This window comes from Polypterus senegalus, chromosome 5 (genome assembly GCF_016835505.1).
Source record: "Polypterus senegalus isolate Bchr_013 chromosome 5, ASM1683550v1, whole genome shotgun sequence".
Lineage (NCBI taxonomy): Eukaryota > Metazoa > Chordata > Cladistia > Polypteriformes > Polypteridae > Polypterus > Polypterus senegalus.
Genome location: NC_053158.1, coordinates 38,367,629 through 38,390,019, shown reverse-complemented (window position 1 = coordinate 38,390,019; position 22,391 = coordinate 38,367,629).

Sequence of the window (22,391 nt, the reverse complement as noted above, 5' to 3'; positions counted from 1 at the left end):
AAAAGCCAGAAGTCCACGTGATCATCATCATCATCATCAAGTCCTTCTGTGAAAACCATAAATACAAAGAGGACTGTTTCATTTATGTTAGGTAGATTGCCCAGAGGGGACTGGGCGGTCTCATGGCCTGGAATCCCTGCAGATTTTATTTTTTCTCCGCCGCCTGGAGTTTTTTTTGTTTTTCTGTCCCCCCTGGCCATTGGACCTTACTCTTATTCTATGTTAATTAATGTTGACTTGTTTTATTTTCTTACTGTGTCTCTTATTTTTCTATTCTTCATTATGTAAAGCACTTTGAGCTACATTCTTTTGTATGAAAATGTGCTATATAAATAAATGTTGTTGTGTTGAACCGTGATGCCATCTAACGGACGTTGGCAATGGTAACTACAGAGAGAAGTGACATACAACTGATGCTGCGTTTGGGGAAATTTGTGGGGGAAGGATGCTGTCTTTTTAAGGAGAGTCTCTGGTCAAACATGTTTGCATATAATGGACATTGGCGAATGAAATACAGCACTATCAGTGCATGTGGAAGTGTGACGTGTGGAAACGCAGGTGTGTCAGCCGGTCACACTTTCTGGGTTGTTCACGTTTTACATCCATACGCCAGTTCCCCTTCACCCGATCAAAGCAGTCGGCCTTCTCATACTTGGACACTTCTGCCATCTCTTGGCAATTTAAAGAAACATGGGTAAAGAGCGACGCAGAGAAACCAAAGCTGCACTAGATGGCGCCGCAGTGAACGTTTGTTGCAACGTGCAGCCATCTTGTCGATGATAGGTATGGGGACGTGTGCTGAACATTGTGTTGGTGAATAGGTGCCCTGCGGTTCACCACGAATATTTTTCCCAACCAAATATACCCCATGACCTTCGCCTGGTCACAAAGGAGCTCCATCCCAAATTTGGTGCAGATTTGTATGGCGGACAAACAAACATACATACACACATCGACTCTGCTTTTCTGGTTTGGCTGCATTTCACTGCTTGATCAAGGGTGTCGTCATTTCCCAGTTTGTCGAAAAGAAACTGTACACTGTGTACAGATGTGTCATAATTGCTGTAAATATACACAAATTCTGCCATCAAGTTTTCTTTGAGAAATCCTAACTTTTGAAAGTATGCAAATTTTGTAAATATGACCCAGGTCTGCTTTCTAGTTTGCTTTGGAGGCTTCATCTTATTTTGCCTTGGCGGAGACTCCCATTTCATGACAGATGGGAGAGTTGAGTCAGCTATGCAGGAACAGTCACTCCAAGGCATCAACCGTGCTTCTAGCCTTGGGAAGCAAGGCTAAAACTATATGTCAAAAACATGTCTTTGGATGAGAACTACCTCTGTGGCAAATCCGAAGTCTGTTGGTTTAAAAAATAAAGCTGTACATGAAGAAGATGCAAACAAAAATTGTGCTGTATACTGTAGATGGATGAAGTGGATATAGGTTTGCAGGAAACTTGGTCATGTTTTTATTCAGTGAAACGAGATGAGCCATAAAATAGCAAGTCAAGAGAGACGTTCCTAACATACAACAAAACAACAAGGAGTTGCTGTAAATAAATGCAGTTAGAACTCAAGTCAGCTCCTCAAAGAGAGAAATTTGTTAAGAAACTTGATTAATGTATTCATCTTGAATATTTATTATTCCTGTAATACTGCAGTACAACAGAGAAAAACAACTTAGCTAGTTGCATTTTTATTATATTAGTAAATCCATCCATCCATTATCCAACCTGCTATATCCTAACTACAGGGTCACGGGGATCTGCTGGAGGCAATCCCAGCCAACACAGAGCGCAAGGCAGGAAACAAACCCCAGGCGGGGCGCCCGTCCACCGCAATATTATTAAATAAAAAATGGAATTATGTGAATTCTTTCAACTCAACATTCTTTGAAATGTCCTTATGCAGTTCTACCGTTATGTTTATTTTCTTACTAACAAAGAATTTATTAGGTTAATGTTACTGTTTTCCAGTTCAAATACCACCTTGCGAAGTCACCACTTTTCAACAGTTAATATATTTTGTTGTGGTCTAACAGGGGATTCGTTTTAGTGAAATATGTTATCTGGTGGTGTTGAAAAAGGCATTTTTCTATCAAAATTAATTATGAGCAGCTTTCCATGATCCATAGTGCAGATCCTGGCTGTGGCTTTGTACCGTTGCTTGCATAGCCTGTCATAGCACAGGGCATTAGAGATTGTTATGAGAGTGTTGCTTATTTTTGATTGCACGACCATATGCTGTGCCTTTAAAAAAATCAAAAATCCAAAAAATATTCCAAATGTTTTTAAAATAAACAACATTTCAAAATGCTGCATTATTCAGAATTCAAACCAGGTTCAGATGTAGATGACTTAATTGCCCTGCTGGATATGTTATGTAAGCTTAATTGTCATAATATACAAACTTTTAACACAGCAACTGAGAGTTATTCATTTTTCCATACTTGGACTGTTCATAATCATCTGATTTACATACTGTTCTGCCATCTGCTTTGTTTTTCACAAGCTGTGCTGTGCAACAGGAGTGTTTGCTTTTGTCTCCCAGCAGATGTTTGCGCTACCATTTTTTTTTTTTTTACTATTCTCAGTAGTACAGCTTCTCTGGTCACAACCAGACAATATGAATGCAACTACTTCGGCAAAAACATACCGATTCTTCTTGCTCCTTTTATATTTTTCTTATAGTCTCATAAATATAAATGGAAATTGAAACTTCCTTCTTATAAGGTGAACAAATCAAACTTTTACCTCTTTCATCACCTTTACTTATAGCAATAAAGTACGGTAATAACTTTAAGTTTTGCAAAATAATTTTACAAATAAATATTTTTGTTGTTGTTATTTTTATAAAAGTTTGCTCACTTCTTATCACTACTTGTCAAGTAAAACAACCATTTCAAAAGTATGGTAATGAATCTAAAATATGAAGGCTTTGTGGGGAATTTGAGGTTTTTGTTTAAACATTGTGATGCTTGAGTATTGCTTAAAATTACACTTTCCGTAATGTGATGCAAAGCTTCAACAAACTTGCATTTTTTTTTCAAAGACCAGTTTTCACTTTTCATGTTTCTTAATCTTATTCAATAAAATGTGGCAAGATAGGACAGGATCCAATGTACATGAAACTGTTTTAACTGTACAGAAACTGGAAACTGTGCAAAGCAACGGATACTGAAGCAACACAAGCTAAGATAAAGGAATACTGATTGTTAATAATCGATTGCTTTAAGAAGTGTAATGATGGCACTGTAGCCACTGGAGGATTAATCAGAATCCATGGATAAAGCCTGGCATGCAGTGTTTGAAGCTGACAAGAAGAATGAAGCCAAATGCAGATTCACAGCTGGTATCAAAATTGCAACGAACAACTTAAAATTTAAAACTACAAAATCATTTCAGTAAGGTAATTCTTGTAATAAATACCTTGCTTAACACCTTTGTTTTATCGTGGAAAGGCTTTAGGGGACACTGCTCCTCAAAATGTATACCTGCTTAGGTTCTTTCTAATGGGGACCCACAGTGAAACGTCTAACCTCTGTCTTTGTCTGTTCACAGTTGCAGTGCACTTGAACACAGGACTATGATCCACTACCTTCTGCTAGTGGTTCATTCCGTTTTATTCTTTAAGAATTATTCAAACAGCTAGTGTTGTAAACAAAAGCAAAATACAGTGTGGCAGTTCACACCATACAGCCTGGATCGTCCTGTACTTTTATAAACCGATTAGGATCAGCAACACATCTATTTAGGTGGCACAGATGCATGATGTCTTAGCAGTAAGTGTGACTTTCCCCTCCTTCTCTCTGATCAGCTCATTTGTCAGATCTTATATAGCTATGCTAAGCTTTTGTCCTGTCTCTAGGGCAATTTTGCCTTTATCTGGAGCTCATAAAATTAAAATCTTGTTTTCAAAATCATCCGATTTTAGAGCTCATGCTTATAAGATGTATGCTTGTATAACACAGAAACAGTGCAGAAAACATTACTAACAGCTCCTTAAACCATAAATGTTCTATGTACTTTGTGGTAGTAGATCAGCTTATTAATTTGATTTATGCTGGCTCTTATCTTTTATCTGGTGTGGGGGAAAGTTACTTTTAAAAGTTACTTAGTTACATTACTAATTACTTACAAAAAAGGTAAATATGCTATATTGTTACTTATTAAAAAAAGTAATGCTTTACCAACAGTGCATTACTTTTGTGTTACATTATCTTCTTTTTCTTTTGAAAAACTGAACATTTCAATAGCCAGCAGTTATTATTAAATCCTTAGCCCATATCTGAAACTTTATTAAACTTACCAGATGCACAACCAAATTTGGTAGTTTTCTTGTGTTTTATAATTATTTTTAGTCATTCATGTGCTGTGAAGCAAATAACATCCATCCACTTTCTCCATCCCCAATGCAAATCCCCTAAGATTTGTGATATGAACAGCACTGGCTGTGCCACTAGATCACACTGTTTCAACCAATCAGTAGTAAATAACTGGTTGAAAACTAAACTGACACTGTATTAATAGGCTTCTGTTACTGCACTGTACGCAGCACATTCTGTGTCTGTCTGGTGTGGAGAATTTCCCAATAAAGAAAAACGTTTCATACAAAACAAAGTGTTGGGGACCATCCACATATATTGTTCTGCGGACAAAGTAACAAATAAATGATCAAAAAGAAACCAAAAAGGTAACAATTGACAATGTTTATCAGACAAAATGGCGTTTATATACAGAGATGAATTATGGGAACAGGAAATGGTTGGCAAGAGGTGATGTGGCAACAGGAAGCGGAAACAATGTCATTTGATGAAACCGGAAGTGATGACTTTTTGGAGCGTCGGACGTGATGCCAGTTCATGTGACCGGAAGTGATGTTGTGGTGGCCATTTTGGAAACTAGAACTGTTGGTGACTAATTTTCCTCGGCTTTTCTGTCGAGAGAAGAGATTCCGGTAAGTACCACGTGACAACCCTTCATCTCGTGATGTTTCACACACCTTTAGGCTTTTTGACTGCCTCCTAATCGCACATGTGTGACACTGGCTGTGCAATTAAGTCCTGCAAAGGACCTGCGTACTGGTCCACCACGTTTGCTTCTTGTCTTATACCCAGTGGTGCTGTGATAATCACTGGCTCCCTATGACCCTAAATTGAACCAATTGATTTTTCCCCCCAGCATGTGCAGGATGTACAGTATACTTTTAAGTTATATTCAGTTCTTTTTACTTGATTGTATGCTTCGCATGTGCTTAACCTTTTCCACACAAGCTGTCATTTGACAGCCAAGGCACACACCTGCACAATGTTACTGAACAACACAAAACTTCTGTCAAACAATGCAGTAATTGTTGTTTTTTTTCTTTTTGTGGTGTCAGGAGTAAGGTTCGATAGTAACGCAAATACATGTATTTGTTTTTGTTTTTTTTAAGCAACACAAGTATTTTTACTTAGCATTATGTTACTCTGTTAGAGCCAATCTTAGAAAGCTAATGTTTAATGTTAAATGCATAGAAGTGCTTGCTTAATTTCTACAGAGTGTCAGTTTCTCATAGTTACTTAGGACATGGTAAAGCCCTTTACCCCCGTAAGAGACTGAGAGAGATTGAGGTTAGGTTAACACGAAATAGAACCTTCTCAGCTATATCTGTAAAACAGAGTGTTAATTAAGCCAGTTATTAAGCAGTTTCACTGCTAGCATTGACTGTTATACAACTTTGCAATTAGTAGATTAGCATACTGTTTTCTGACTGTGCTTAACATGCTTAACAACTGTATGACCAAACTTAGAGAAATGAAACAAGATATATAAGCCTTAACCAGAACTTTTCTTAAACAAGAACTTATCTTTTCTTTAATATCAATTCTTTTTGTATTTCTGTGTGAATTGTTTTGCCTTGAATTTTTACTAAAACCTTTAAAACAAAGATGTTTGATCAGTGGAATTATTTGAATGCATGTCACGCTATTGCCAGAACTACTCTATGAAGCAAAGCACAGAGTTAAAAGCTGCATAACTTTGCTAATTTGGGACAAATGCATCTACATATTCTCTACTTTAAAACATAATCTCACTATATAACACGATGCATGTAATGCGTTACCCCCAACACTGCTCTTATAAGAATAAGCAAGCATTACTGTACAAAGCAGAATTCCTAAAACCTACAAAAGCACACCGTCTTTGAAACTTTCAACTAATTATTAAAATACTCAGGCAATTTTTATCTAAATACAAATCATTTTAAAACAATGCATATCTTTCTGATAACGTTAGCCAGTTTTAACATAGAAAAGTAATAAAGTTTCTTTATAAAAGTCCTTAAGTTACAGTTTACACTACACTTTAACCGTTATGAGAAAAGTTCTGCTTCTTCCTCCTACAGCCTTCCATACTCCTTTTGGCTGTAAACACACATGGTCATTCGTCAAGAATGCTACACCAAACTGGAAAGATCACCAACAAGAGGATTACTTGTAAGTCTTTAATTTGTCTTTTTCTTAGGCTACATTTCCTATTTGCTTTTTGGAAACCACCATTGTTTCATTGCCATAACATTTACACTCATATGCTTCAGTGTATACTATCCAGTATCACTCATCACTCTCATTATTAAGTGCTTTTAGTGACTAGTCTTGGTACATACTATATCAACTACAATTTTTCATTTATTCTAGCCTCATAAAAATATGCCCACAGAGAAGGGGTCTGCTGCCAATGTTGGAGAATATATCTTTATATATAATACGCAACCATGGCAGTCCGTTTGTCTGTCCAGGATTTTAAATCAGCTATACCTCACAAACTGTTTGAACTATTGACCTGAAATTTGGTACACATATACTACGTGACGTATACTATCCCTTTTGGGGTGATGAGTGACATCTAAGGTTATTCCTCTTTTTAATTTTTATTTTATTGTAGAATCAACTGTCAGCAGTGGCCAGCAGGGAGGCCGTGTGGCGCATGCGTATGGGCGCCGTTCTCATCTCTACCACCTTCGCCATCACTTCCCCTACTTTTTCATATCATAAATCATTCTTGAAGAAGGCTGAAGACTTAAGTGCCAGCTTAAGTAATTGCAACAAAAACACTGACTTCATCAGTTTTAACGCGAAAAGATGCCGACGAAAGAAGAGAAGAAGCGGGCTGCTAGGGTGGAGAAAAGAAGAGCTGCTCAGGAAGCAGCAAGCGCATCAACCACTGAGCAAACAAATGCTAAACGTACAGAGAGAGTGTGAAAACTATAAGTCAAGTAAGTGTATTCGCACCATTACTGGTGTCTTATATTTTCACTCTGAACACTGCAACACTCCATGGCTTTGAGCTCATTCGACTAACTTTTTGTTTTTTTCTATTTACACACAATTGTTTTAAGAAACACAGCACATCCATTTTAGAGATAGCACAACAGTGTTAGTGCAGCCTTCTCCGATATGGAGGGATGTTAAACTGTGTACTGAATGGTGCAATAGTTACAGCAGAGATCTGAATGTTGAGTACCTTCATGCTCTTAAGGGTCTACATCACTAAAGATCTCTTACAGTCTCTCAACACCACTCATCTTGTTATCTCAACAACAGCTTTAACTTTATGTAGGTTGAAGAAAGTCAATGTGTTCCATTAGATCTTCACTAACATTAATTCAAGAACCTTGAACAGTGCATACTAGCTCAGCAATGTCTAGTATGGCACCTACTCTATGGCAGACAGCAAAGCTTTTTAGCAGGAGGATAAAATAAGCCAGTCAATCACTAAAACTATTCTTCCTCCCTATCAGGACATTTATAAAAAGAATTCCTGAAGAGAGAACTTCCTACCATCTTAGACTCCACACACATATCTCAACAGTCACCTGTTTGCCTTTGAACTTAATACTGTATGTGTTATCTGTGACCTCATGACACACTGTAAATAACTAAAGTGCCAAATTTAGTATTGTTTGCTTTGCCGATTTGCTGACTGTCTGGTTGTTACTTCTTCTATTTGGTATATATGTTTCTAAATGATAATTTACTGACAATGATGTACTATAAGATAAAATGTTAGTAAGCTGAATTAACTCTTTTGAGTTGCAGTGGTTATATACACCTTTTGGTTTACCTAATATTTTAATACAAATTAACAGAACTTCCACTTACACTAATCAACATGCAGTGTACACTGATAAAAGCACTCAAACGACCCAGAATTTGAAACTTTTAGATCACCGTGCGTTCCTTAAATGTCATTGCATTTCATTCAATTACTAATTATATAATTCCATTATCACTATGGTAGATTTTACAAATACACAGGAAAGTGAAACAACAGCAAAAAATAAACAAATTACTGTTTCAGAAAACAATTGCATTTGTGTAATCCTTAACTTAGTTACTTTCTCTTCAGCATAATTTTGTTTCTGGCATACTTTAATTACCATAACAGTAGATAACATAATAATGAGCTTTTAGATTGAAAGAGTAAATTTCACATAATGTAGCAAAACAGGCCCACTATCAACCTATCATCTGAAAACCAATGTTGTATATTCCATATATTCTGAGCCACTGCAGGCAAATCAGGTGCCAGACGTAATTGTTGGGATGGATACATTTTTAGGTCTAATCAAATTCTCTCTTCAGGAATTCTTTGCCACCCTCAATTTTTGTCCAGAGCTTGCTTTTGGTTTCTGCAATGCAGAACTGTTTCCTCACTTTCCAGCTTTTGTAATTTAAGCTGTGCCTCTAGTAATTTCTAAAATGCCAAATACAAGCATTTTATTGCCCTTAAAGTCTTGCAGCCTTGCTTACCTTCTTTCAGTTTCTGTTTGAAGGGACAGTTAGTGTGGTTAACAAAACCTTCTGTTATGAATCCAGTCCCTTTAATTAAAGTATATACTGTACTATCATATATAACTCTTTTAAGCCACACCTATCCAGTTTGTACAAGTCAAGAAATGACCATCAAACTTTAGAAACATATCAGTCATAAATAGGAAACTCTGAATGAGCTTACATGTTCAATTTGGTGTCACTGCAATTGCTGCACCCTACTGTAACTCACATAAAGTATTGATTTTCTCTATTCTGTAGCAAGATCTGATTTATATCCTTCTATTAAAAAGAATATATACTTCTATTATTTATTTTATTTTATTATTTCCTACCGGAATTGTCTTACCAGAATGTAACATTCCATAAACAAAAAAGGCTTTGGAATTAAGGAAATGTAAAGTATTTTCATATATTTTTGTTCACACTACAGTTGCCTATTTACTGTCTCAATAATGCTGCAAAAAGTATGATGCAAAAACAGCCTTGGCTAATGCAACACAAGTTCAGAAATGAACATTTGATTTACGGCTCATCTCTAGACTGTGTGAAGGCTTTGATCCTCTCCATTTATCTGTGTGGATTTTTTCTGGATAGCCAGTTTTCTACCCTTGCCATACATGTGACAATATTATAGGCACCAATACTATATGAAAATATTTAATAGAGTGTTGACAAATATATACAGAAGAAGGTTTTCTTAAAAATAATGTTCTGAGTTTTTTGAAAACAAAAGAATGAAAATGTCTTTCTTATGGTATATATTTTGGAACTTTAGACTGAATATGAATTCCTTAAAGTTTCAGTTATGGTCATTTCACTTTGTTTTATTCTCTGTTCAACTTGCTGTTCTTGAAGGCATCAAGTATCTTATGTTGGTTTGCTCATGTCCAACTGACAATCTGTGGAAACCATCCTACTTTGTTCCTATCTCACACATCTTTTTTCTGTTCCATTCACTGTAATTATTTTCCTCTAATTAGGTGTAAGAAGTATGTTAGGTTTGAGCTTGAGGAATGGCACTGTGAATTTCCTTCATACTTTACTTTATCTGTCTAGTTCTGTATTTAGCAATTAGCATAACCTGTAGGTATATTTTAACTGAGAATTTTCACACTGCTCTGTGCCTGCAATCAGTGAAAAGTGCTATATAAAAAATAAGTTGCATTGTGTTGTATTGTATCTAATCATCTACTAATACTGTACATTCTTAATTCTCATGGTGCTGAACAATGGTGAGTGGTCTGTTGGTGGGATGTACAAATAGGGATTTAACTGTATTATGAACACATGATAATTTCAGTGCTACTAATGTTACTACCATTTTGTAAAAAGAAATATTAGCACACACACACATATATATATTGTAAGATTTCTAAACTCTTTTGGGGCTACCCCCAACGGGACGACATGCCAAAGAGCATCCCAAAGTGTGATCACTGTGTCTATGGAAGATAGCCTATTGGTTACCAGAGCAACAGTGGGCTCCCACCGCTGTGGCAGTTCAATGTAAAACCAAATCCAAAAAGATCGCGGTCACACTATGAGCACCTGTCGTCGATGGGTGATGCAAGGAACATTATAACTGCAGGGGACAGTATTACTAGGCCATTAACCTGGCCACGACCCTGCCTGATTGCTGTGTCTGTGTATAGGAGAGTGGTAAATCCCGCTACAATAAATAAATGTGCTGTTTCTGTTTCAAACTGAATAAAGACTCAGCTTTGTGTTTTGGGGTGCAAGACAGGGACTCACACATCACTATACAGTGTATATATACATATATGAAAAATACATTATGACATTTTTTAGATTAGGAAGACAGCAGTTTCAAGGTAAGGCAGTTACCTTCATTATTAATGGTACCAGAGAGTGGTGATGTTGATTAACACATGCAAATAAAAGCTTCACTTTACTCTGCCCATGTGAAAATAATGATCCTATAAACCTATAGATTCTCCATTTAGAAATGTCACAGCATCACTATTTGAAGAACAAAGGAAACATAGGAGGTTGTTAGTGACAATACTAAACTAGATAAAATAGACAGGATTGTACAGAATGGAAATAACAGAAAAAACACAGATTAGTGACATTTTTGATCAGGAATTAAATAATTATTTCTGATGTAATTTTATAATCCATTGTGGTTAAATTAAAAAATCAATTACTTGCAATGTAACAGTCCCTTTGTACTGAGATTTTATTACCTTTCCAGTAATATATTTTAGCTCCTTTATTTACAGTTGCAGTGTCTTCCGTCTCTGGCAAGGTTTTAGTTATTATAGAATAGTAATTAACTTCTTTTGCAATCAACACATATTTATTTAGTTATTTGAGAATATGTACATTTTACATAATGACTGTTCTTCACATTAGATTTTGACATGCTTTGCTACATAATATTTAACTACTGAGAGAAAATAAATGGTCATTTGTATTCAGACATGCTGTCCTAAGTGCATTTTTGTAATAGGATTTGATAATCAAGATACAGTATGAAGGTTCTCTTTTCTAAATCAAGGTCAGAACAGCCAAGGTAGGACTTGAATATGAGGAAATCAATAAAGCATGGAAAATATATAAAAGACACATCATATCCACAGTGATCTTGCATGGTCTTTAGCTTTCATATAATTTCAGATTACCAAATGGTAGATTCCCACCATGTGTTTTTTTCAAAACATTGACTGCCAGTGACAAAAGGTTCATTTTACCTGATGTCAATGTAAAAATCTGGTATTATTTTAATATATTAATTAAATGCATTTTCTTATTGAGCAAAACTCACAATAAAAACTTTCTCTAAAATTCGAGTTAACTGGTAGTTGGAAGATAGAACAGAAGATTTCCTCAACTTTTAGTTGTCTGTCAACATGTTCATGGAAATGACTTATGTAATAATAATCATAATATTAAAAAACAGTAAAATAAGAGAAAACATATGTGCAAGCAATAACAAAACATTGGTAAAAAAGATGTCTTTTGCAGCCATGTTTACAAATGCATAATGTAGCATTTTTAATCTATCCATCTGAAAGAAAAAAAAAGTTTTATAAGCTGTAGTGATGAGTGAAACCCACTGAATTTTCTTCATCTGAGGTTTGGAGAAATCGTGGAAATTTCTGTGAACTTTGGCAACTTTTTTGTGACCTTTCATTTTAGCTGACAATGCATGTCTTTTCCACATACGTAGATGAATCAATTGGTTACAAATGTCATTCCATCTCTGTGAAATCTATCTTTTTGTAAGTTCGCTTTTTTCCAGAATTTCCAAAACTTTCAGCCTTTCTCATGATGTGCATACAAAAACTTTGCCTGAACACTACATCATGGCAACTCAGGAGCTCTTCTAAATCCTGGCAAAATTAGGAGAGGTTTCCTAAACTTGGAAATTTGTGTCACTCTGAAACTTTTGAACCAGTTAAGACTCTTTCCCTAGTCTGAGACTTTTGATAAATATGGACACAGATATCAGTCTAAAAAGCCTGTTTCATCATGATCCTTGTGCAATCTGGCAGAGTTTGAGCAGTTTTGCAAAGAAGAATTAAGAAAAATGGCAGCGTTTAGATGTTCAAAGCACGTGGCTTAAAGGTGTCATGGCTGCCAAAGTAAATACTGACTGAATAGTTATGCAGTCAATTACTGTATATACTCATGTATAAGTCAGGTGTTGAAATCCGAAAAATCGATAAAATCAGACTCCAATTAATATGCCTGTTCAAAAATGCGACACTTCAATTTTTTTTTCCTCGTTTTGCCTCCTCCTTTCTCTCATCAGTTTTTCAGATACATTGAATTTTGTTGCAGCAGTGCAGTTATCAATTTCTTTCACCACTTCAACGACTTTTAATTTAAAACCAGCTTCTTATTTTCTTCTGATTGAACGCTCCATCGTAGATAAGGAATGGATAGATAGATAGATGGTCATGTAGGCACAATACACAGAAAAAAAAGGCAGTGTTCTCTGGGGCTACTCTCTCAGGTGGGCATTAGCATATCATAATCTCTTGGACCAATAGCGTTTTCCGCAATTGACTTATACGACCGGCATTATTAATTACCAGAAATTTTACTGTTTAATCAATCCCGATTTATTTGCAGGAGAACTTATCCACGAGTATATACGGTATTTTGTGTTTTATATTTGTAGTTAATTTAGGTGACTTTGGTGAGTTTTTTGGAAACCCCAAGAACTCCTCATCGCTAGTGTCAGAATTTATGAAGCTCAGTTGCTCACAATCACTTTGCAGGAGCATGTACCTATCACATGGCATAACCTGTCCAAAGCCACCAGGGGACAAAGCACATTTGGACCAATGCTCCCTGAAGTTATATTGCCAGTCCCATCTCTATTTGTAATTCCACAAAGCCCTTCATCTTGTCTTTTGTTGTGGGTTTCCACTTTGAAAAACGAGAATGTGATTCAAAAAATTGCTCTGCATACTTGTTTGTTTCGTCTGACAGTAGCTGAAAGGCAGCCTCAGGAAAAAACAGCCTGAAGTAGACCAGTGGCTGGTAATCTGTCGAGTTCAACAGCAAGCCATGCTGTCTTGTGAAGTCTGGTAGCCAGTTTTTCTCCCACGGATCAATGTCTGGGTATTCCTCCCACATGAACCTTGCCGTAGGTGCATCGGCTGCGTAAATGCGCTCAGCCGGGGCAGCATCAGCTGGTGTCCGATCAGCTGATGCCAGTTCCTCACTCTCTTGCTCGATCTCCTGATCACTCTCAACCAAGTCTGACTCAGTGATAATGCGCAAAACATCGTCTGCTGAGTATTTTGTTTTCTGCACTTGCTTCGCTCCCTCATGAGATGTTGATGCCATCTTGCCTTTGTTTACATTTCGTAACTCACGCATACGCAAGGATTAAATGCCGAGTCAATGAGTCTAACATTCCTCCAAGCAGAGAGGGAATGCCTGTAACATAACGGTGAGTTTTGTCACCATTAATAGCTGATTGTCGCCCTCTACCCCTGGATGTCGAGTTTTGTCAGGAAATACACATAACGGTCTGTGACGCAATATTCGCTCCATAAGATGTGCAGACATTTCAATTGGGGAAAAAAAGTGTGTCTTATGGAGCGAAAAATACGGTAAATCCAATTTTATTTAATAATAAATTATGAAAACTTACAAATGGTGAATACTTTTTATAGGCACTGTAATTACTATCTTCAGAATGTTTGTCTAGTCCTTGTGTTTTATTTAAGTTTTTTTCTTTTTTTCCAGCAATTGTTCTCTCTCTATAATAACTAGATAATTTAGTATTTCTTTGTAACTTTTGGAAGGCTTCCAAATTCTTAGGCAAAGACTTCACAAAAATATGAATTCACATTTGCTGTTTCCTTTTCTGGATATCTTGTTTCTCTTTTGCTGCCTTGAATACACTTTACTATCTGAGACTGTTGTGTTACTGCTAATGTACTCAAAGGAAATTTTGGGATTGTTTTCTTAATTTTTACCAAAATTCTCTACCTATTTGGATTTGCTATTTTTTTTTCAAACATTTGCTCTCATGTGCTTACAAGCTCTATGTTTGTTAGGATATGGCAGCATTTGAGCTATCACAGATGGTGCTGTAAATCCCCAACCCTACAAGCAGTTAACCTCCAAGTCTAAAATAACATACATTGAATATATAAATAAATAACTAAACATTTATTTACAGAATTTGTTGCACTTTTGCCATGTTGCCATACTTCTATGAAAGATGATCGCCACAGCAAGCTTTGTGCAACTCGGTAGAATTAAGTTCAATGATTAAAAACTACAGGGGGTAGACAAAACAGAGTTTAACTTTGAAATCACAATTAAAAATGCAGCTGCAAATGTGAGTCATAGTACGATGATTGCCAATTAGCATTATGTGTCAGCTATAAAAGAGGTCTGTCGATTAGCACTTATGATATGGGAGTTTTCAAAGCAACGTGAGGTAACTAAGAGAGTTTCAAAGAGGCCAAATGTTGGCACCTGAATTGTTGGTGGATCAGTCACAGAAACTGCAATATTATTTAATGAGTCAAGGGTAACTGTTAAAAATAAACACAGCATATGGCAAATGTGAATAAATAGCACTGGCAAAGAGTAAAAGTAGTTGAAGTTCACTGATTCAGGTAGACTGTCATTTCACAAGATAGTTGCTAAATGCCACAAAAGTATAGCTTCAGAAATCACCACAAAATTGAATCAGCACCTCTGCGATCCTGTCTCAACAAAAACTATACCCGCTGAGCTTCACAAAACTGAGATTCTTGGCAGGGCTGGCATTTGGTTGTCACCTGTATCCAAAGCTAATGCACAAAAATATTTAACTAGGTGTAAACCGTACAAAATTTGGAGCCCTCTGCAATTATTATAAGCAATGTGGTCACCCATTTCTTACATTCAAAAGGGTTTATGTTTAGAGAAATCTGAAGGATGCCTTCTACTCACAATGCCTGTTGCCTGCTTTTCATGAAGATCCATAATAGTTGGGGAAGCCATCTTGCGGGAGTCATTAGGTCTAATGATTGCTCTGCATAGTTATATAGTGGCTAAGGGACACAAGGCCATTTGTGAGTATCAAGTGTGCCATATGATGCAAACACTAGTCCCTCATGTTGTTCCTCTATTCCAGGATGATAATGCCCCTACAACACATTGCTAAACTAATTGAAAAGGGGTTTCATCTGAATAAGAGAATGTGAATATGTCAGGGTCAGAAGCAAGAAAGCACTTCAGGATCAACAGGCACTGAATTTAACACCCCTGCCAGTTTGATACATAAAGAAGGCAGCCTCCACTAGAATTATTTGCACAGTGAGGACACAAATGAGGCAGTCAGTCAGAAAGAGGATTGGCTGAATGTTCAGAAAACAAGAAACAGAAAGTCATTATCAAGGAATTAGATTTGATGACTGCAAAGATGAGTAGGGACAAGGCAGCAGTTGGAGGCTGAGCTGCTTCACAGACAAAGAAGACGAAATATTAAAAAAAGAAACTAAAAGAGTTCCAAAAAGTAAAAAAAAAACAACTGAAAGTCTTAAACTAGACTTCTTAACTAGAACTACAACTGAATCCAATATCCTCTGTGGATAAAGCTAAAACAAACAGGTGTCCTTTCAGACACAGATCAGTCACATGTCCATTGTTTAAAAGAACAATCAGCAAAGCAACCTTTGAACATGTCCACCAGCCTTCAAAGAGTATTATTTGTGATTTGTGATTATTTGTTGATGTATATCAACAAATGAAATGAAGCTGACCAGAGAAAACATGAAATATCTTCTGTTCATGCTGTCTTCAATGAAATAATAGTCAAAGCAAATTTAAGAATCACTGCTTTTTTTACTTTGTATTTTACAAATTGTCCCATCTTTTACTGATTTGCGGTTTTAAATAGTTGATGCATGTATTTGAGGCAAAACCTAGATTAGAAAGCCTGGGCCTAGCTTGGAGCCTGTTTTCCTTAGTTTTGGTACAGGATTTCATTTAGAATTAACAGCTAAGAGTTGGGAGAGGAGATAAGCAACAAACCACCATAAGATTGAAAAGAACCCAACCCACCCTATACCACCCTGAGCCAAGGGGTAAAATATTCTGGGAAAATAAATAGTTATCAGTATTGTACCTGCACCTCAACATTTCACATACTGTAAGCACCATTACTCCTCTACATTCTTCTAAAAACATAAACAGTTATTTGACGCTATTTATGGTTAGCAACTTTAGTTTTGATAATGTCTGTGTGTTTATCTTGGTTAAAGGACCCCTGCCAGTCTTTTGACTTGTTTTTTTACCTTAGACTTTTATGTCTTTCATCTCATAGTTTACTTCCTTTCTGGGAACCTTTTCGCTAGAGGTGCCCAAAATAATTGTTTATGTTGGTGAACAAAGTTTACCTTTGTCACTGCAGAAAGCACTCTGTGGTCACATCAGTCAATCAAACACAAAAAGAGAGAAATGCATTGGCATAGCCATTCACTGGATGTTTAAAACGCAGTTTCAATGTTCTGCTTTCATAACGTTAATGACTAGGACTGCCGAAGCAAACTCTTTAGCAGAAGAACACTGTAAATGTTCAGCCGACAACTTCCGGTATAGATGGCTGGAGCAAAAAGAGCCTCACTGACTCTTTTATGGGAAAACCTGTATGCATTTCTTAATCTTTATCAAACTGCCATTTTTTAGTAAAAACAAAACCTGAACTGAAATAATTTTCTCAATATAAAAACTAATGATGTAAGTTACCAAAAAATAAAAATTAAACTAGGAATAATCAAAGTTCATAACACTAAACAGAAAATAAACTGAAAATTAAATGACAGAAGAAAACAGAAATAAACGTTAAAAAACACATAAGACAAAAATGACTTGGTATGGTATACAATATACATCTACTCTCCTTCTGTTAAGTGCTTACACTGCTGTTAAGTATTATATGAAAATTGAATGATACTAAGCATGTAAGTGATGAAGCAGTATAAAAAGAATATGGCCCACAGGTATGTGACAAGTACACTAGTAATATTAACATGGAATGCACTACTGTAGTAATGAAAGTGTATAAATTTGATAATAATAATAGTATTCAGAGAAAAAAACTGCCCTGGACCAGTGGTTCTTAAACATATATTTCTTGCCTTTTTTACGTCTTTGTGACACTTAATCACCATTGAGTGTCATACAGGGTATCCATACCCCTTGCAAAGCTGTAACTGATCAAACTTCTGAATGAGTGAATTGCCACTGATTGACGTCTTTTCCCCCTTGGAGAATCACTACTGATTGAAATTTGGGGAGGGAGTATTTGTCCCCCTAAGAGAATCGCTGCCAATTGATAGCTGGGGGAGGGGTTCTCCCTTGAAAAATCGCCAACGTTGCTGTGTGGGGGGATTTTTTCCTCTTTACAAATGGTGACCCATTACTAGGCATGCCCCAAAATTTTTGTGACCTTTTCTCATTCAGTACTACTGTAATTCACAACTCAGTGCGACCCATGTACTGACATACAGTTTAATAAACATTGGCCTAGACAAATATTGCAGTGAATGAGCAGTTTGGAAGATGGATAGATGGGAGGATAATAATATAGAGAGAAAATCTGTAAAAGAGTTGAAGAATATTAGAGATAGCTATATGTTAAAAACAAAGCATATTCTTAATTTTAATCACTGCAAGGGTTAAATCAATGTCCTACTTTTCCTTATGATAAACTGATGTACTTGACATACGACCGGCCTGACATGCGAACAACTTGATTTACGACCAAAATTTCTGTTTCGATTTACGACCAACATCTTGCATTACGACCCGAATGCGGTCACGTGTATCTGCTTGTGCGATTGTAAACAAACAGCCAAGAGCGTTCGTAAGTGTCAGTCGGAGCCCAGATACATGCGTTTGTGGACGTAATTTCGGTCAGTGCAGTGATTTATCTATATATATAATTTACTTAGACCATGGCAAGCAAGACGCATAATTGCTAAGGAAGGAAGAGACGGTAATGAAGTTAAAGAAAGCGATTGTTAAGGGATGTTAGCTAGCGGGCTGGCGCGGCACATGATGATGTCATTAGGCTGAGTCAGCACCGGCTTGCTTTGGAGTGTATTATTACAGCAGTTCACAACACGGCCAGCTTTGAACTGAGTGCTCGACTACTATCATTATTAACTTGAGAAACAGTGATCACAAACGAAACAAAGGAAATTGTTCAGAAATATGAGAGTGGCGTTCGTGACTGATCTCGCTAATATGTACAGCATGTCGAAATCCACCATCGCGACAATTTTACAATGAAAAGATTTGCATAAAGAGGCTCCTTCCAAACAATAATCACCTTCCGTTTCATTCTCCTCCTCCTCCCTTCCTGCAGCCCAAAGATGTCAAATTAAATGGTGAGTACAGTATGAAATTGTTGTTTCTGGTAGGCTAGGCACTTATTGTAACTTTTTGGTTAGTACATTAGAAAAATTTTTGGTGTTTTGGTAAATTATGCACATTATACAACCCTTTTTTATTATGAAAAGGTTAAATAAGTGTTGCTGTGGGAGGTTCGGAGCGCATTATGGGTATTTCCATTATTTCTTATGGGAAAAATAGTCTTGACTTACAACCAACTTGAGTTACAACCAGCCCTCGCTAACGAATTGAGTTCGTAAGTCAAGGGTCCACTGTATATTAATAACTTCAGAAAGCCCATTCACAGTGTCTACTCCAAGCCATATTAGTGTCTATTCATTTTTAAAAAAATGATAGAAATTAATGTTTTGAAATCTTCTGCTTCATCTGCATAGTTGTTTATGTGGGTGTATTAAGAACAACTCTAAAGCTGGCTGGGAACAATAACCATATCTGATGCCCACTGTCAGAAGATGTTTTTTTATAGTATAAAAATAATTCATTTTCTGCAGTTGCAACTGAGAAGTCTGTGTATCCTGCTCTTTTGAAAAATGAACATCTGTGATGTGGAAAAATCATTTTCTTTTTCTCAGAGTTTATATCAAATCCTACGATGAATGCCCCAGTCGAGCATTTTCTAGGTCAGTGTTATGCCCCTTTAGTTTCTGGACTTTCTTCTAGTCTGTGCCTCTCTGCTTAAGCTGCTGCCCCCACGACCCGACCCCGGATAAGCGGGAGAGGATGGATGGATGGATGGACTTTCATTAAGGTTGTCACTCTGAATCTTAAAAGAAAGTTGCAAAGCAAAATTTAATGCATTTCTGGGCTTGACTCCTTTTATGATTCCTTCTTCTTGATCTGTCTTCAGATTTCCCCAATGTGTTTTACATTTGCATTCTAAATGGATTAATTCTTTACTCATTAGCTGCCTCCATTTATTCCAATTGTCAATGCAGGCTGTCACCATTTATTTTGCATTGTCTGGCTGAGCACCAAAGGTGTTTATTCTGCTCCCAATTTTGCTCTCCATCTTCATAGTTTTTGTTAATTTTTTGCTCAAAGCTGTGTATCCACGGCCAGGTTAATTGTAAACATCACCAAAGTGCTCCAGCGGTGTCTCGTAGCACACTTGAATCACCGTTAGTGTTGAAGTGGATGTTTCAGATGAAAATGATGGAGGACCTCGTTTTTATTTTCAAACTGAATGTGATTAGTATTTGCTCCGGGCCTTTCAGTTTCAGGCTGGGCACTCAGCCATCATTAGATGTGGAGCTTACAGAAGTTGAAGTGCATGGCAGAGCAGGGCCTGTATCATGGCTTGTATCAATCTCATCTCCCTCATCCATGGGTGAGAGGCCGTGCAGCATCACAGGCTTTGACTTTTATTTAGTCATCTACATTTCTTTGAATTTTGTCAGTTTTTATTTTTTTTTTTCAAACATTATTTACTCTGCTTTACAAATTATTCACCCAAATTAACTAAAATGAATGATATCTCAAATTTTAAAAAATGAAACCCCACACTCCAGTACAGTGGCATCTTAAATATTAATCTTCATATCTGTATGAGACTAGTTTTCTTCCCAAATCCCAAAGATCGGTGTGTTGGTTAAGTAATAAGAACGTATCCATACTGGCAGTAATGTTCTCTGTTATATAGAAAATTATGATTGGAATTATGCAAGCTACAGGATGTCTGCCATAAGGAATATTGCACAGATGGGGGGCATTTGATGAAAGCAGAATTTTATTGTTCAGATCCCTACACATTAATACAACATCAAACAAATCAGAGTTAGAAATGGCAATACTGGGAGGACATTTCTGTTCCTTTAAAGAGCTGAAGCTCAGGAAAGAAAATGACCCCTGGACTTGCCAACATCTGTCTCCATTCTTTAAGCATGGATGAACCAATTCCTTTTTCACACAGTTTCTTGTTTTTGACCACTACAGACTCTACCACTCCCTTCTCTCAGGACTTCAGGTGCCCTTTTTAGTTACAGAGGACATCTGTTACGTGAGCATACACTGGCAAAGCAAGGATGTTATTAATCTAGATATCTCTATATATATTGTGGTGAATGGCTGGGGGTGGTACACAGCCAGGACGCCCAGAAGGACCAGAGGAGGGCTTTCGCCTCCTCCAGACCACGAGGGGACAACTGCCCTGGTGGCTTTGGGGACTATAGGAACAGAGCTTAGATGCTCAACCCTATATGGGCCCGTGGTCACCGCCAGGGTGCGCCCGGATACCTGAGGAGCCCTGGCCCTCAGCACTTCTGCCAAACCCAGAAGTGCTGGGGTGAAGAAGACTAGGGACACCTGGAGTGCTTCCGGGTGCAGGGCCGGCACTTCCGCAACATCTGGGAGGGACTGCGGAAGGTTATCGGGAGGCACCTGGAGCTCGTTCGGGTGAGGATAAAAGGAGCCACCTCCCTCCATTCGATGGCTGGAGTCGGGAGTGTAGTTGGACAGAGTCTTGGAGGAGAGGAGTGGAGGCAGTCAGAAAAAGGAAGAGGCATTGTTGAAGGCCTGGACTTTGGGGGAGTTTTGGGGTTGTGTGGCACTTTGTGAATATGGAGTTCGTGAATAAACGTGTGTTGGGTAAACTAAGTCTGCCTGTCTATATCCGGGCCAGTGTCCACAATATATAAAATCCAACCTCTGTCTGTCTGTATGTCTGTCCGCTTTTCACAAGAGAACTACTTAACGGATTTAGATCTTTTTTTTTGTTTAATTTCCTTGAACATTCCAGTTGATTTTGCTACCTCTCTCATTGCGCTAAGTATCATAGTTCGCTTGCGGTGCAGATCTATTTGCGAGAATTTAAGGGAAACACCGCAGGTCGAGGGGAAGGGGGTGGGGCCCTCATCATTCACGCACCAGCCTTGGGGCTTATCTTACATCTGCTTAGCTAGCGAATGAGAGAACTACTTTACGGATTTAGATTGTGCTTTTTTCTAGAATTGGCTTGAACATTCTGGTTGATTTTGCGACTTCTCTCATTGTGCTAAGAATCATAGTTCACTTGCAGGAGCGATATATTCATGCTAATCTGAGACAGAAGCTGTTTCACTTCTACGCGGGTGAAGCCATGGGGGATGGCTAGTATATATATATACAGTGGTACCTTGGTATACGTCCTTAATCCGTTCCAGATCCTTGGACTTATACCAAACAGGACTCATACCAAACAAATTTTTCCCATAAGAAATAATGGGAAAATGATTAATTCATTCTCATGAAAAAAAAATCCTATTATTATTGGCATATTATACATTGATGGGATTGTATAAAATAATTTAAACACTGCTTAATACTAAAATACATAAATACAAAAGCAATTAGATGAAATAAATGAAAATGACTTGTCCGATAACAATGAGTTTAATTTTACTGCACAACAATGGAGAGCGTTACAGCTCTTCCAAAGGAGCCTCTTCAGGCAAATGTGAAGCACTGCCGTTGTTCTTCTTCTGGCAGTCTTCAATCCAAATCCCTAAAGCAGATTCCATCCAGACTACTGCCTTATTACATCCACTTACAACTCATTTTGCACCCTGGTTAAAAGGACACTGCAGCCGTAGATCTTATATTCCTTTCCTACTTTTTAAATAAAAAGAATTGTAGCCTTCAACAAATCCAAAACGTTTACCTTTTCGGCAATAATTAACATCTTCTGTTTGCACTTGGGC